The 15,654-nt window shown below is 38.3% G+C and overlaps 1 protein-coding gene and 1 long non-coding RNA gene across 16 annotated transcripts in view; one reads left to right on the forward strand and one right to left on the reverse strand.

Annotated features, from left to right (window-relative positions):
* The window catches only part of ZNF644 (zinc finger protein 644), a 105,402-nt gene extending 100,008 nt beyond the window's left edge, over window positions 1-5,394 (reverse strand). For 2 of the 15 annotated variants that reach the window (XM_073234264.1, XM_017666260.3), the window contains exon 1: window positions 5,064-5,391. The gene's annotated coding sequence lies outside the window, so the exon portion shown is untranslated. The other 13 variants (XM_017666263.3, XM_017666258.3, XM_017666255.3 and 10 more) reach the window with 12 other exon arrangements.
* On the forward strand, window positions 4,277-11,824 carry LOC140848927 (uncharacterized). Its single transcript, XR_012130234.1, has 3 exons — window positions 4,277-4,409; window positions 10,600-10,711; window positions 11,064-11,824. It is a non-coding gene; the product is annotated as an uncharacterized lncRNA (long non-coding RNA).
* Window positions 11,825-15,654: the final 3,830 nt, after the last annotated feature.

The raw sequence follows: 15,654 nt of genomic DNA on the forward strand, positions 1-15,654 counted from the left end.
CTCATTCCTAAGTACATTTATTCATCAGTTGACAGTCATAAAAAAGGAATGTGTTCCTGAAATTTTGAACTTGGTTGTAGCTTTTGCTGCTATAAACTGGAAAAGGCACACTTTGATGCCTACCTCTGACTTCTTTTATAAACCTTGCATTTGTAGACATGAGTCTAAAAAGTACACTACTCCAAATCACTTTCAGGTTACTATAGAAAACTCAAGTTACTATTGAAAAAAAAACAATAATGGTTTAATAGTTACTATTAAAGCTAACACTCAGCAGAAAGCTAAGGACTTTATGTGAATTATGGAATGTAAACCTTAAGCCCCTATGAAGATGACATTATTGTAAAATCTACTTGCTTAGTCCTTACAAATGTAATTATGTTTTTGTGTGGTGTACATATATATACACATACGTGTGTGTGTGTGTGCGCGCCTGCGCACAATTCAGTAAGTCAACAGTAAGCAAGGGGCAATTAAATGCAACTTTGCCAGTTTTCATGCACCCTCACAAACCATTCAATAATTGGGATTCCCCCCTCCCTAATAAATGGTGTTTTGAAAGTACTAGTTATATTTAGCATCTTCCTTGAGAAATGCATGAAAAAAATAGGCATTAAGCTTTCAAGTAACAGGATAAACACCATGGAAAAGATAAAAGTGCTAATCTTTTATAAAAACTATAGATAATTGGTATAATACAGATAAATATGCTTTGTAAACTGTAAAGTACTTTAATCCCAATACTTTATTAGTTTTTTTTTTAATTATCCATTTGACTCGTAACATATTTTAGTTTCTGGATTTTGTACAAAGTCTATTAAAAGCTGTATTTTCAACTTCAATGAATGATACATATCATAAGTCTTAATACCTAAAATCTGTATTTATCACTCTAACAACTTCAACTGTACCATAATCTAGACTAATAGAATTACATTTCAAGGAACAATCACTTATCTATACTTTTATCAAAGTTACTTACAAGATCACAGTTTCAAGAAATGGAATTGGAAGGCTACAGCTTGCAGACAGAAAAGGTAAGGCAAAAATCAGCAGAGGGAGACTACAAAGGATACCTCTTAGAAACACAAACCTTAAATCTCACTTTCCCCCATCCAAGAGAAATGTGCATTGTTGCTGCTGCTTCAGCTCTGGTATGCTTCTCTCCTCTTCCTCTTGAAATCCTTTGCTTTGCTCTTCTGAGAAAATTATCTCACAGGACTTTTTGTTTTTCTTGCTAACATCTCACAACTGCCAAAGGATATCTTATTTGAACTTGAAATAACAAAATTATACTAACTCCCCATAATTGCATAGTTCCCAGTAAATGCAAAGAGGACAGTTAACTCCACCGTTCAATTTTGGCAGATCTGTGATAAAATTAAACTAAATTGTAAAGCAACTCAGAAGGCTCCAGAGATGAGAAGAGACCTGTTTCGTGGAGACTCCATCTTCCTGAAGAAAGACTATCAATTGAATTTGGTGCTCTTACTTTCTAGGTCTCAAGTTATTTTTATGCTTGTATTTTTAAGAGAGGTAAGGAGAAATACTTTAGCCAACCAGCAGGGTGAGCTAATGTTAGAATCAGTTTGATTATTTTCAAGTCTTTAAAAATTCAAAGGTGAAAATGGTTTGCACTGTTAAAAGCAGTTTATTTCCCTCTAATAAACCTTAATTAAAAGACTTCCTAAACTGCTTCAGTCAGTGCTACATCTTATAACTTTTGTCAATAGTTACAGATTCTCTATTTACAAAAGACATTCTCTATAACACAGGGATTAATGAAACAACTATAAAAAATAAGAGCTCATTTGGATATTCAAAATATTATAACAGCTATCACGTATTCTCATGTCTTGTTTTATAGAGCTATCAATTGTTTTATAAAATTTAAAACACTTTTTTTTAAAAAGAGCTAAAATCAGTGTTTCTTAAAACTAGGACTGGATAATTCAACATACCAATTTATGCATTCAATGCAGACTACAGCTGCCTTAAGATCTGCCTGAAAAGCATTCCTACGAGGATAAGATCCACTCTTTTCCTCTGGAAATCAGACCCTGAGAAAAGAGTCTAAATAAGTAACTTTAAACACTGTGTATTTGGGATAAGAGAATTTTCTCTAAACTGCAGGTTATCCCCACTATTGCTAGCGACTGTTCTTGAGTCTTTTTCTCCCCCTGTCAATAACAGTCTCAATTCAACCACAACCAAAATGTTGCTTCTTATAACTTCAATAACAAAACTTGCAAAATGTTTCAGGTTTGTAGGCAAGACTCAGTTTATAATTACAAATAATCTGGAAGTAATCCTAACTATCACAAGACTAAAAGTATGATTAAATCCACTCAGTTTAAAAAATTAAGAAACAGCTTATCAACTTTCTTAGAAAAATCAGTAATTTAAGTACACCTTATAAGACCCACAAAAGCTTTAAAACATCAAGGCGATTTAACTGTTGTGACCTCCAAAGAATTTAAAAATAATTGTAGGATCCTACCATAAATGATTTCACTACTTATTGAATCTCCTAATATCTTACAGATCTATTTACAGCTCAGTAGTACTAGCAGTCAGTTTTAAGTTGTTTTAAGGGCCAGTCTAAGTGGCATGTCCATTTATCCAACTAATAAAATGCTATTACAAAATGAAAGGCACTAGCATCATTGTTTCCAGCGTCTATCTCATTTCCAATGTAATAACTGATAGTAATAGCAATTATTTCAAACATCCAAGAAGTTAATCAAGATACCTGTTTTTGTTTTTAATTTTGGGTCAAAATTGCTTTCTGAAAACCTCAAAATTGAAAAGCAACATTGCTCGGATATTATCTTAAGTGTATGTATTTTGAATCTGAGTTTGTTTCAGTGAAAGTTAATTTAAGAACTGACCTTATCATGTCAGACAAATTTTTAATTTACTGCCACAGAAGTTCTCAATATATTATCTATTATTATCAAACATATTCTCTAGTTTATTTTTAGCCATTACTAGTTGCAGATAGTCATCACCTCATCTCAGCAATGTGACCAATGAAAAGAGCAATGGGGTAGAAGTTTAGAATTTTCATTTTACCACTAACTTAATCATCTCTGGCCCTTAATATATTGTAGAAGAAAGAGTAAGATGAATTGTTCTCTGAGATTACCTCCACTCTAAAACTGTATGACTCAATAATACATTTTACCAATGTTGGTATCTCTCTTCTTAATTAATACAAAGGATGATTGATCTCCCTCAGGAGAAAAGCTAGAAGGGGAAAAATATTTATCTGTATAAAATAAGGAAAATGAAACGTTAAAGTTGAGAAGTGTAACCTTCAATTTGTACAGAGAAGTTCGTGATCTAAATGTTTAAAGTATCCTTTCAAGTAATTTGTTATGACTTGGCCAAAACAAATCATTAGCTACTTTCAAATTTTGCACTTCAAATATTAGTTAATCCCAGTATAGAAAATATGTAGCTAGCCGTTAAGTGCAGCGTAACTTAAAATTTTTAGAAATTCTGAAACTTACACTGCCATGATTTTAATAGCAAAATACTTATCACTGTATTGACACTAGTCAAACCTACATGATTCACCTATAAAATGACTAAATTATAACTTCTTTATTAAACTAATGTTTTTCTTACCAAGCCTACTGATGAAATATTGCTGCCATCAAGTTCCCTAGATACTCACACATGTCACTGAAGGCAAACAGGTTTTCTTTCTTTGAGTAACTTGAGTTGTCTATCTTTTGAAATGCTTTCCTTCAGGTGGAATAAAAAAAATGTAACTGAACAGCAGAGAGGCAATATTAAGGTCGATCTAATTTGTAATCCAGATGCAAGGAACCTGGCATTAATCAAAACTGGCCAGAATAGAAGATGCTGTTTTGGTATTTGCTGAAATCAACTTGTATACAAAACAGGACCGTCATTTAGGCCCCCAGTTGTGTTTACCCCCTCGTTGAGTACTTCTTAATAATCACACAAAATATGAAGACTAAACATAAAAGTTTTTTAACAACTAAATTTATGTCAATATTACTTAAACAGTTCAAGAAAAGTTTTCAACTAATGTTGCTAAACCATGGATGGATCCCAACACGAGAGTCGTCTGCGGAAGTCTGGTAACAAGAAACCTTTAGCTCCACCACCTAAGTTTCCAATCACTGAGAAGGGTCTGGGACAACTCATCTTCAGGTTCACGGGAGCAGTGGAGCACACCTGCTTTCCTCTGGCAGAGATTAAGCTCCCAGGGACACAAAGGCCAGGGAATCAGACCTGGAGAAGCAAAAAGCTTTAGCTGGACACCCACCAAGCTCCTGGCAATCCAAACCCTTTGAACGATTTACCTCTTGCTGTTAACTTCCCAGGCACCTAGCGGCATTAAGATCTTGCAGAACGGGGCGGCGGGGAGAGAGGTAAGAGGGCTATGCGGTCCTTATCCCCTTAGGGGAGGGGTGTATACAGTTAATGCCAGAGCTGGCGCTTCAGGCCAAGACCGAGCAGTCCCGGCGAGAGGGGTTGGCGACTGCTCTCGGACCGCCCCGTTACTCAGTGCGTTGCAATGGCGACCGCCAGGCTCCCCAAGCCGCCTGATCTCGGCCCCTTCCCCCTACTGCTCACTGGCTGCTCCACTTCATGTGACTAAACAAAACCCCCAAGTCTAGTGCCCAGATCACCCCTTTGTGTCCGCTACCGGATCCTCCGACGCCGCCGTGGAAAGGTCCCCCTGCCACCGCTGCGTCCCGCCCCGCGGCGGCGGCCGCCGCTCACCTCTAGCTTTGCCGCCCCCCGCGGCCGCCGCGGCAGCCGCCTCCCCGAACCCGGGTCCCGGGCTCCTTGTGCAGCACCAACTCCGCCTCCTCGGCCGCCGCCGCCATCTTAGCCTGTGCGGCAAAATGCGTCCTTTTGGATGGTTGGGACCCAGCCTAGGGCGTAGTTCCCCGGGCCCGAGCACCGAAGGCCGGGTCCCCAACTTCTCTCGCCACCCTCAATCCCGCCGCCGCCACAGCCCAGAAGCCCGAACCCACTTGGGTCCCGACAAATCTGATCAAATAATCCCTGAAACTCACAGTTTGGTGCCGTGTGCGTCAAACCGGGGCGACGTTGGGAGCGCGCGGCGTCCCCGCGTCACACGCCGCTCTGTACGCTACTCGGCTCCAACGGCCCCCCTCCGTTCCCCGCTTTTCGCCTTCGGCCCCGGTTCCCACGGCGCACGCGCGCTGCTTTCCCGCCTCTACCGAGCCGCGGGCCGCGGGGGTGGCCAGCGAGTAGTTCTTGGGCGGCTTCGCTCTGGCGGAGCGTCTGGGCCTATTACACAAATGGGGGCAGCAGAAACAGTGCACCACTGTTCTCGGGTGCCAGAAACCAAACAAGGTCACCTCCCCCAGCGCTGACCTAATCACTCTCAAGGAGGTTTCCGCCCCAAAGTAGGCACGCTCCAAATATGGTGGTGCCCAAACTCTGCAAGACCCACTTAGGCAAGCCTGGGCTCTTTAAGGTGGAACAGGCCCGTGTTTGATTTCCATAGTCACTAGCGTGCCTAAATTCCTGTCCTTTTCCTACTGTTGAGGAAACAGCTAAAAATACCCTCAAGATTGCCTGTTACAACTGAAGGATAATGGCAGAGGAAGGGTTTTGGATCTTAAGGGGACCAATCGGGAGGTGATGCTTGATGGCCAGGCAAAGCGTCAAATGTGACATCTCAGTGGAACAGCCTACCCTAGGAGGGGTACCCTCGATTTGGTCTGATTTGATTCTATGAAGACACTTTTTCTCTACTTTCTTGAATTTGTCATGGGTCTCCAAATTAAAGTTACATTAGAAGCACCTAAGATTCTGGTTAACCCTTTGAAGAATCAGTAGGTCCCAAGAGAGTTCTGGAACGCTTCCTTTTTTAAAGCACCCCCCCTCCCACTGGAGACTGAGGGCAGAGTTTCACACAGCACACCTGGAGAAACACTGATTAGGGGCTATTCTCTTTTCTTTTTAAACTGAGGAAACAAGGAGTTGCAAGCATGTTTGACATGAACCAAACAGGAATCTACTAGTCCTCCCTTAAGAAATTCTTTGACTTTTCTGATTCTGTTTTTTCACCAAAAAAAAAATTACATTAGCTATCAGAAGCTATGCTCCTCCAACCTCTCCAGATGTTAATGGCATCCAGAGAAATACACTATAATCGTACTTATTTGACAAGAATGAGAAACATTCTCCTTCCTATAGTTTGGTGACTTCATAATCGTTATCAGCAAACATAGATTCCTAGCAACAGATACTTACCCTTGCTGCATTAGTTAACAGTAATAGCTAACACTTTTGAGTGCCTACTATGCACGAAGCATTGTTCTAATGAATTTAATTTCACTATAACCTAATGAAACAAAAAGTGGTTAGATAATTTTCTCAGTCACACAGCTCTCTGGGATCTTTCAAAATGCAAATTTTCCATCTTAATTTATACAAATGGGTAAAAAGTAAAATATAAATATATATGTATTTTCAGCAAATGTGTGTTGAAGGGCGTAACTTTGGGTCATTTCATCAGTAGAACCCATTAAAACTGGACATTCTCAGTTTACTATTGGACTTACAATAAATGAAAAATATTATGTATGACAGAAATTCTCAAAATATTCTATTACTACAAAAGCAATTATCAACAAAAATTAAAACTCTGCTGTGAATGTACAGCACTGACTGACTGATTTGCAGACAGATCCTACCACAAGCAAATAGAGCCACTTAGATCTCAACCATGACCAGGAACTTGTCTCACCAATGAAACTGTTTATTTATACTAGAATTCAGTAATTAAACTACAGTACCAGAGAAATAGTAATAGTAGTTTAAGTAATAGTCATAATTGTAATAGTAAAAGTAGCAATAGTTGGTGAAACTTTATAAATAAGATAGATGTCCCCAGAGACTGGTAGAACAGACTAGAGAGTCCAGAAATAAACCCAAGCATATATGGTCAACTAATATATGATAAAGGAGCCATGGATATACAATGGGGAATTGACAGCCTCTTCAACAGCTGGTGTTGGCAAAACTGGACAGCTACATGTAAGAGAATGAAACTAGATTATTGTCTAACCCCATACACAAAAGTAAACTCAAAGTAGATCAAAGACCTGAATGTTAAGTCATGAAACCATAAAACTCTTAGAAAAAAATATAGGCAAAAAATCTCTTGGACATAAACATGAGCAATTTCTTCATGAACATATCTCCCCAGGCAAGGGAAACAAAAGCAAAAATGAACAAGTGGGACTATATCAAACTAAAAAGCTTCTGTACAGCTAAGGATACCATCAGTAGAACAAAAAGACATCCTACAATATGGGAGAATATATTCATAAATGACAGATCTGATAAAGGGTTGACATCCAAAATATATAAAGAGCTTACACACCTCAACAAACAAAAAAGCAAATAATCCAATAAAAAAATGGGCACAGGATCTAAACAGACACTTCTCCAAAGAAGAAATTCAGATGGCCAACAGACACATGAAAAGATGCTCCACATCGCTAATCATCAGAGAAATGCAAATTAAAACCACAATGAGATATCACCTCACACCAGTTAGGATGGCCAACATCCAAAAGACAAACAACAACAAATGTTGGCAAGGATGTGGAGAAAGGGGAACCCTCTTACACTGCTGGTGGGAATATAAACTAGTTCAACCATTGTGGAAAGCAGTATAGAGGTTCCACAAAAAACTAAAAATAGAAATACCATTTGACCTAGGAATTCCACTCTTAGGAATTTACCCTAAGAATGCAGCAGCCCAGTTTAAAAAGACATATGCATGCCTATGTTTATCACAGCACTATTTACAATAGCCAAGAAATGGAAGCAACCTAAGTGTCCATCAGTAGATGAATGGATAAAGATGTGGTACATATACACAGTGGAATATTATTCAGCCATAAGAAGAAAGCGAATTCTACCATTTGCAACAACATGGATGGAGCTAGAGAGTATTATGCTCAGTGAAATAAGCCAGGTGGAGAAAGACAAGTATCAAATGATTTCACTCATCTGTGGAGTATAACAACAAAGAACAAAACTGAAGGAACCAAACAGCAGCAGACTCACAGAACCCAAGAATGGACTAACAGTTACCAAAGGGAAAGGGACTGGGGAGGATGGGTGGGAAGGGAAGAATAAGGGAGAAAACGGGACATCACGATTAGCACACATAATATAGGGGGTGGGGACATGGGAAGGCAGTATATGGAGAGAAGACAAGTAATGATTCTATAGCATCTTACTACGCTGATGGACTGTGACTGTAATGGGTAGGTGGGGGGGACTTGATAATATGGGGAGTCTAGGAACCATAATGTTGTTCAAATAGTTGTACATTAACGATATCAAAAAAAATAAGAAGTCAAAAAACTTTCTATGAGTGGGAGAAAACTTGATCAGGACAGACGGCTTGAATAAGGCAATGCAAAAAGAAAACAAATGCAGGTAATTGGAAAAATATAAGGACCAGTTATGTGCTCAATGCCAAAATATCTAGACATTAAAAGGAAATTGCAGTTGAGAATGAAAACCAAAATGTGGGAAACAGTTTGACCCAGAGGAAATTCACAAAGCACATCTACTCACTGTAATAAAGTAATGCTGTCATGAATACACTGGTGAAAGAATCTTTAAAAGCAACAACAAAGAAACAGAAAAGAAAAGCAAGACCTGGCTATTGTTAATATCTTAAAATCTGACAATATTAGCACAATATCTGAATCCATTAGTTATTTCAGGGAATGGAATTACCCAATATAAGATACAAAGTAAACTATGGTCTCAAATGCTCTAAACAAGAAGAAAATGCAGTTTAAAGTTGGATGAAAGCTAATTCTCCACATTCCAATAATTCCAAATATCAGGCAAAAAGAAAAAATAAAGCATTGATTAATTTCTCATAATAAAGTCAAATTTTGGATTTGTCTTAGACCTCACTAATTCTGCACCTATCTCTGAGTATCAAAACTGTAAAGTAGTCTCATTTGTGGAGCTGAAGATATAACAATTTGTTAATTGGGGTGGGGTAGTAGGACATTTGGCATAGAGTGAGGTGAAGAAACAAACAGAGATTAAGTCTTATTATTTTTTATCCACATTCACCCCAGCACAGAGCCTTACTTATAGCACATAAGCAATACGTAATTCTGCTGCATTAAGCCAACATTCAACAATTGTTAGTCTGTGCAACAATACTTACTCTATGCAAGGCACTGTATTAGGCAAAAAGAGGAATGAGACAGTTCCTTACAGGTATTCAGTAAATAGTAGTTGAATGAATAAGTGGCTTTTTTAGTACAATAAAAGAACTAGACAAAAAGATACAATCAACTCTCAATTTACCATGGAATGGGGGAGATGAGGATATAGTAAAAATTTTAAGATCATATTTAAAATAAAACCTCATAAAAAATGATACAAAATAGGTTTAGTTGTGTATATGTGTGTATACATACATATATATATATATATACTGAATTATACTAGAATTATGTATTCTAGTATATGTAAATTCTCATTCTAGAAATACATATACATATACATACATGTAGTAAAAATATGCCTAATAATTAGGAACACATTTACTACTCTAATGCATCCTCCTATCAGAAGTAAATCATGAGAATATATCAGTGTGTTCACAGAACACATGTAGAGAAAGAAAACAGTGGGCCATGGAAACTTAGATAAAAAATATCTAAGGAATGAGTAGAAGAGAAGTCGAAGAAAATAAGAAATGGAGACACGGACAGATAATAGGAGATTTAGGCAGAGTATAACAATACAGAAGCCAAGGAAGTGGTAACAGCTTATAACAATGACTTAACACCATGAAGTTTCATTTCTTATTCATATCACCATACCACTGCAGCAAGGGGAGTGGAGGCCTTGGAGCAGTTTTTCAGGTACTTAAGTTCCTTCCATCATACGGCTTTGCCATTCCCTAATGTCTTAGAGTCTTCTACTGGAACCTCTGCAAAGAGAGAGAGCACACATGGAGAATCATGAGTACAGTAAGTTGAAGTGGCCAAGCCCCAAAGTGGAACACATTACTTCTCACTTTTGGCTAGTCGGCAGGCTAGTCACATGGCCTGGCTGTAGACAGAGGCTGGGAAATGTAGTTAGGCTGTGTACCCTGGAGGAAAAGGAAATGGGACTGATGAGCACAATGCAGGGTCTCTGCACATCCTGAGTAAATGTAGCAAAGAGGTTATAAAAGATGAATGGTTTCCACTGGGTGTACAAGATCATTGGCGACCTTGGTAAGAGTGAAATCAGGGGAGTGGCTCAGCCCACTGCAGTGGGATCAGGAGTGAATGAAAAGGAAAGAAAAGGAGGAAATAGAAACTGAGTCTGATCAACTGTGGAAACATAAAAAGATCAAGCAACTGGGCTCACAAGGATGAGAGACTAATCTGAAGGCACTGATAAATGCCACTGCTCAAGGATTCTTGGTAAGTAACCAGCCAGCCTTCTCCTGGTAAGAGGAAAGCCCTCACTAGGCCTTCATCAAACTTCCACACACATTAAGCTTGAGAAATGCTGTTATCATTTATTTTTTTCCAGAGCAAAAGATTCCAGATGTTCCAGCATATTTGGTTGAGATCCATCCAAGGAAAAAGGGCATTTGTAATTTCAGCCTCCCATGTGATTTACTAAAGAAAAGGAACATAAAAGAGTAAGCCAAAAGTCTGCACTACATGTATTAATTTCCTTTGTAATGAATAATTGGGAGATATAATTGTACTAATGTGTTCCTTTAACTGCATAGCAATAATTAGAAATGGGACTTTGATATCTCTAGTTCAATTATAAATGAAATTTAATATCTTCAAAATGAACTTTAAAATATCTATTATATATTATTAACTTAAATTGTCTAAATATATATTGTAAGAAGAACCAGAATGGTGGTTGCAACCTTTAAATAATAGATTTAGAAAATATTTAGCCTGAAATAGAAATACAGGTTTGAAAATAAAACATAATGTCATGTTTATTCTTCTTCTCCATTTCTCTTTTTGTTCCAGGACATTAAGATTTCTGTTACAAACTCTCTGTCAACTTCCTTCCTGATTGTCATACTTCACCCTCAGCATAGAACAGCTATGTTCTCCAAGCAGCAGGTGAATTTAATCCTTTTCCACCCAGACTTGAAAGATGCACTGAAAATACGGAACCATCCTTTCTTCTAATATTCATATGGTACCTACAAGCTTCAAGTATTGTACTTAGAAGATGTGAAGATAAATAGAACACACTCAGCTCTCAAATATTTTATGGTCAGTAGATCAAAAGCCTCATGCTCAAAGTGCTGTTTGCATTTTGAAGTTGACAAAGAGATCAGCTTATTCAACCAGTGCCTTGGGTGATGATAATGCTGTGGAGTCATTTTCTCCTAGGACTTGGCTCTTAGCTTTGCAGTTTATGAGGTCAGAATTGATCATGCTCAGACTCATGAAATGTGTAAGAAACTACTGTATAAATCACATGTTAAAATATTAATTTAAAGTAAAAGTTTTGACTGCCAAACATAATGGAATACTCAGGCAGGTTGGTCAACACATTCCCTCCCCTGTAGAGAGGGGTGCCAGGAACACCAAATTACTTGCTCAATGAGCATGGAATTATATGATAATGATCATAACAGATGGTGTCATGAAACTTTGATAGCAAACTGCACTCTGCCTTGAAGATGTACCTTTCAAGGGAATTTGAACTATTAGTCTGCTCTCACCAGGAAAATAACTCTTATTTTCCTTAAAGATATATATATTAAAAGCACAAAAAGATGGAGTATTTTCTAATCCATGTTTCATCAACTCTGTAACACTTTAAAAAAATGTTGTAAGATCTCTGAAATCAAGATGTTTTACAAATCATAGTTTGTAATTGGCATTTTTTCTTTCTTAAGTGTTCATAAAATAGTGGCATCTCAATCAGTGACATCTTAGAATAACAGTTTGACATTTTTAGAAACTCCCCCAATTCTGCTTTGGTAAATTGACTTTCATAAACTTAGTAGTTTTCCCAGAATATCATTACTGACTTTCTAAGTTCAAAAACTTTATCAAGTTTTTTTTTCCCCAATTCATATTCTGATCAGGCTATTATAATTGAGCTAAATTCAAAAGGGTTACAAAACATTGGAGTATAGTTCATATACAAGTGCCTTCTTTGCTGTTTGCCTAAAGTAACCCAGGAGTAACCTTTCCTGGGTTTTGTCACCAGTTTGTACTGCAGGACCCTTGAAAGCCTTGCAGAGCTGCTGGAGGGATTCTCTGTGTTCTCAGAATCAGGTCCTACTTGCTACCTTATTATTGTCCTGATAAGACAAGCTTTCTTCAGTGACTACTGTAAACTTTCTGCAGGAAACTACTGCCTGCCATATGGCACCACCAGTTTTTGCTAGGCATCTACCTGCATAGCCATATCTGACAATCTGCAATACACATGGTACTCAGGCAGCGGTGGGATCCGGAGTCTAAGCTTTTATTTCTAAGGACTGTTTTTATTTTTTTAATTTTATTTTGGTATCATTAATCTACAATTATATGAAGGACATTATGTTTACTAGGCTCCCCCCTTCACCAAGTCCCCCCCACATCCCCGTTCACAGTCACTGTCCATCAACATAGTAAGATGCTGTAAAATCACTACTTGTCTTCTCTGTGTTGCACAGCCCTCCCCATGACCCCCACACACTATAGATGTTAATTGTAAGGCCCCCTTTCTTTTTTTACTGCCCTTATCCCTCCCTTCCCACCTGTCCTCCCCAGTCCCTTTCCCTCTAAGGACTGTTTTTAAAACATTTACTTACTATGTGTTAAGCCCTTTAAAAGTCACTGCAGAGACTGTAGTGAAAAATCCATAGTGTCACTATGTATAGTTATGGAGTTTGTGTACTACAGAAAGTCACTCCTCCAAACAGTAAATGGAGGCTAAAATCAGTGCTATTCTTCACTCACCAAATCTTTCCCCTTAGTGCAGGGCTGAATCTTTATTCTGGAAAGGATGCCATCTTCTTCCCACAAAAGTGCCTTTCCTTAAGGAGCAATCCTTGTGTCAGTGGGCCTGTATCAGTCTATTTCTAATTCCTCAGCAAAGATATCCCCTTTTTCAGTCCCTCTGCCCAGAGAGGGCCTTTCTCTAATTCTTTTCTCCTATTTCACACATAGGGAGTTGACAGGCGATTGGGTCCTAAATCCTCAGTCCCTGCCCTGAAGGAGCTTACAGTCTAATGGAGGGAAATAAACAAAGAAAAAGACCATTGTGATATGTGTGGTAAGTGTAAATAGGAGTAAGCATTCAGTAGGACCTTGGAAACACCAAGGAGGACCTAAGCTCTAGCCTGGGGGACCAGGGAAGGCTTCCTGGGGGAGGCTTTGTCTGCCTAGAACCATCTTCTTTCCCCTTCACCTGCGCTAACTCTAATTCATTCTTCAAATGTCAGTTAAATAGCCCTCTCCCAGGTTTTCCCCCACCCCCTTACCTCATTCCCAAATAGCACACTATGCTTTCTCCTCAATTTACAATTCTTTTACATGTACAGTAACCCCCATTATAACTGAAAAAATGGGGCCCAAAAATTAAATTTCATAAATTACAAGATCGCATTACTATGAAGCTAATGAAATGACTGGAGAAAACCCACATAGTTTGCTGACTAGAGTTCCAGGGGTCGGTGTGATCAAAATCCATCCTGGTCTCAGCTAGAGTTTGGAGCAATCTGCTCATATTTGACTTCTCCAATCTAAATATACTGGGGATGTTTCTAGGTCCCATAACTAGCTTGGAATTCCAGGATCACAGCACTGATCCTAGCAATATCCCAGTTACCTGGTACTCACTTCATCTGCCTGATCAGGAAGACTGGGTTGGGAGAATACAGGGAATGTAGAATTCCAATTCCTCCATTCAATCTTGCCTCTCCCCATCCCAAATTAAGAACTTCATCCCATTACATCTGAAAATGGGACCTGGGCAGAAGACAGGATTAGTGGTGAGAAGTACTGTAGTTGTTTTTATATTATCAGGGAACATGATTTACCAATGTCATTTTCTATATTATTATAGACATGGATTTTGGTATAATTACTTAGTTAATGTCCACCTCCCCCTCTAGACTATATATTATATGAGGACATTTTAGATGTTCATAGCACAGCTCTTAACTTGTATTAGTTGTTTAATAAATGTTTTCTGAACTGAACTGATGTTATATCTAAGCTGAGACCTAGAAGACTTTTAAAAGCTAGCTAGCTGGAGCAAAAGAGTAGGGTGGGGGGAGTATTCTGTGCAGAGGGAGCAACATGAAAAAAGCCTAAGAAATGCAAGAGAGTGTGGCATGTTTGGGGAATGGCAAGTAATTCACATGGCTAGAGTACAGCCAGGAATGGAGAGTGAGGAGTGGAGAGTAGTAAGAATTGAGGCTGAAAGGGAAAGCAGAAATCAGATCTCAAAGGCCAAGAAACTTGGACTTTACCCTAAAGGCAATGGAAAACTATTGACGGATTTTTAAAAGGAAATTATATGGTCAGATTTGCATTTCAGAAAGATCTACAGTGTGAAAATTTTATTAAAGGGGGCAAAACTGCATGCAGAGAGAGAGAGGAATGTTTTCAAGATACAGCTTGGTGCCTATATAACCATAGTGTATGCTTAAGGAAACTGCCCAGTCCTCAGCCCACATGGAGAGATAATCCTCAAAGTCTTGCTTGTATTTTGCAAGCCTGCTCCCTGTTAATTCTTGGCAGCAGCTGACTGGACCATGAATGGGAACCTATAAAAAACAATTCATAGGCAGGCAAGTGGTTTATGACATAGCTAGCATGGAAAATAGTGTGGCATTATCATAGACAAATAGATGGATGGAAGAGATTAGAGGGTCCAGATATAGACCACAAATACACAATCAATTAATTTTCAGCAAAGGGGAAAAGGCAATTCAGAAGAGAAACAATAATCTTTTCAGCAAATGATACTGAAAAAACTCAATATCCATATACAAAAAATTGAACTTCGATCCATATATAAAAATTAACCCAAAATGAATCATAGACCTAATGTAAAAACTAAACCATAAAACTTCTAGGAGAAAATCTTTCTGAGCTTTAGTTAGGCAAAGATTTCTGAAGTACGAGAAGCTGAAAACACAGTCATTAAAGAAAAAAAATTGATAAAATGGACTTAAACAAAATTAAAAATTTTTGCTCTTCATAAGACTCGGTTGAGGAATGAAAAGACAACCTATAGCATTGGAGAAATTTTTTGCAAGTCACTTAATTGGTAAAGGACTTACATCCAAAATGTATAAAAATCCTCAAAACTCAGTAAGTAAACAACCTGATACAAAAGGGACAAAAGAATTAACAGTTACTTCACCAATAAAGATATATTGACATCAAATAAGCATTGGAAAAATGTCCACCAATCATGAGGGAAATGCAAATTAAAACCATAATGACGTATCACCACATACCTGTGAGAATGGCTAAAACTAACAAGACTGGCCTTGCCAAGTGTTGTCCAGGATGCATAGCAACTGGGCCTCTACTACACTGCTTATGGAAATGTAAAATGGTACAACCACCTTGGGAAAAACTTGACAGTTTCTTTAAG

Source organism: Manis javanica, chromosome 4, assembly GCF_040802235.1.
Source record: "Manis javanica isolate MJ-LG chromosome 4, MJ_LKY, whole genome shotgun sequence".
Lineage (NCBI taxonomy): Eukaryota > Metazoa > Chordata > Mammalia > Pholidota > Manidae > Manis > Manis javanica.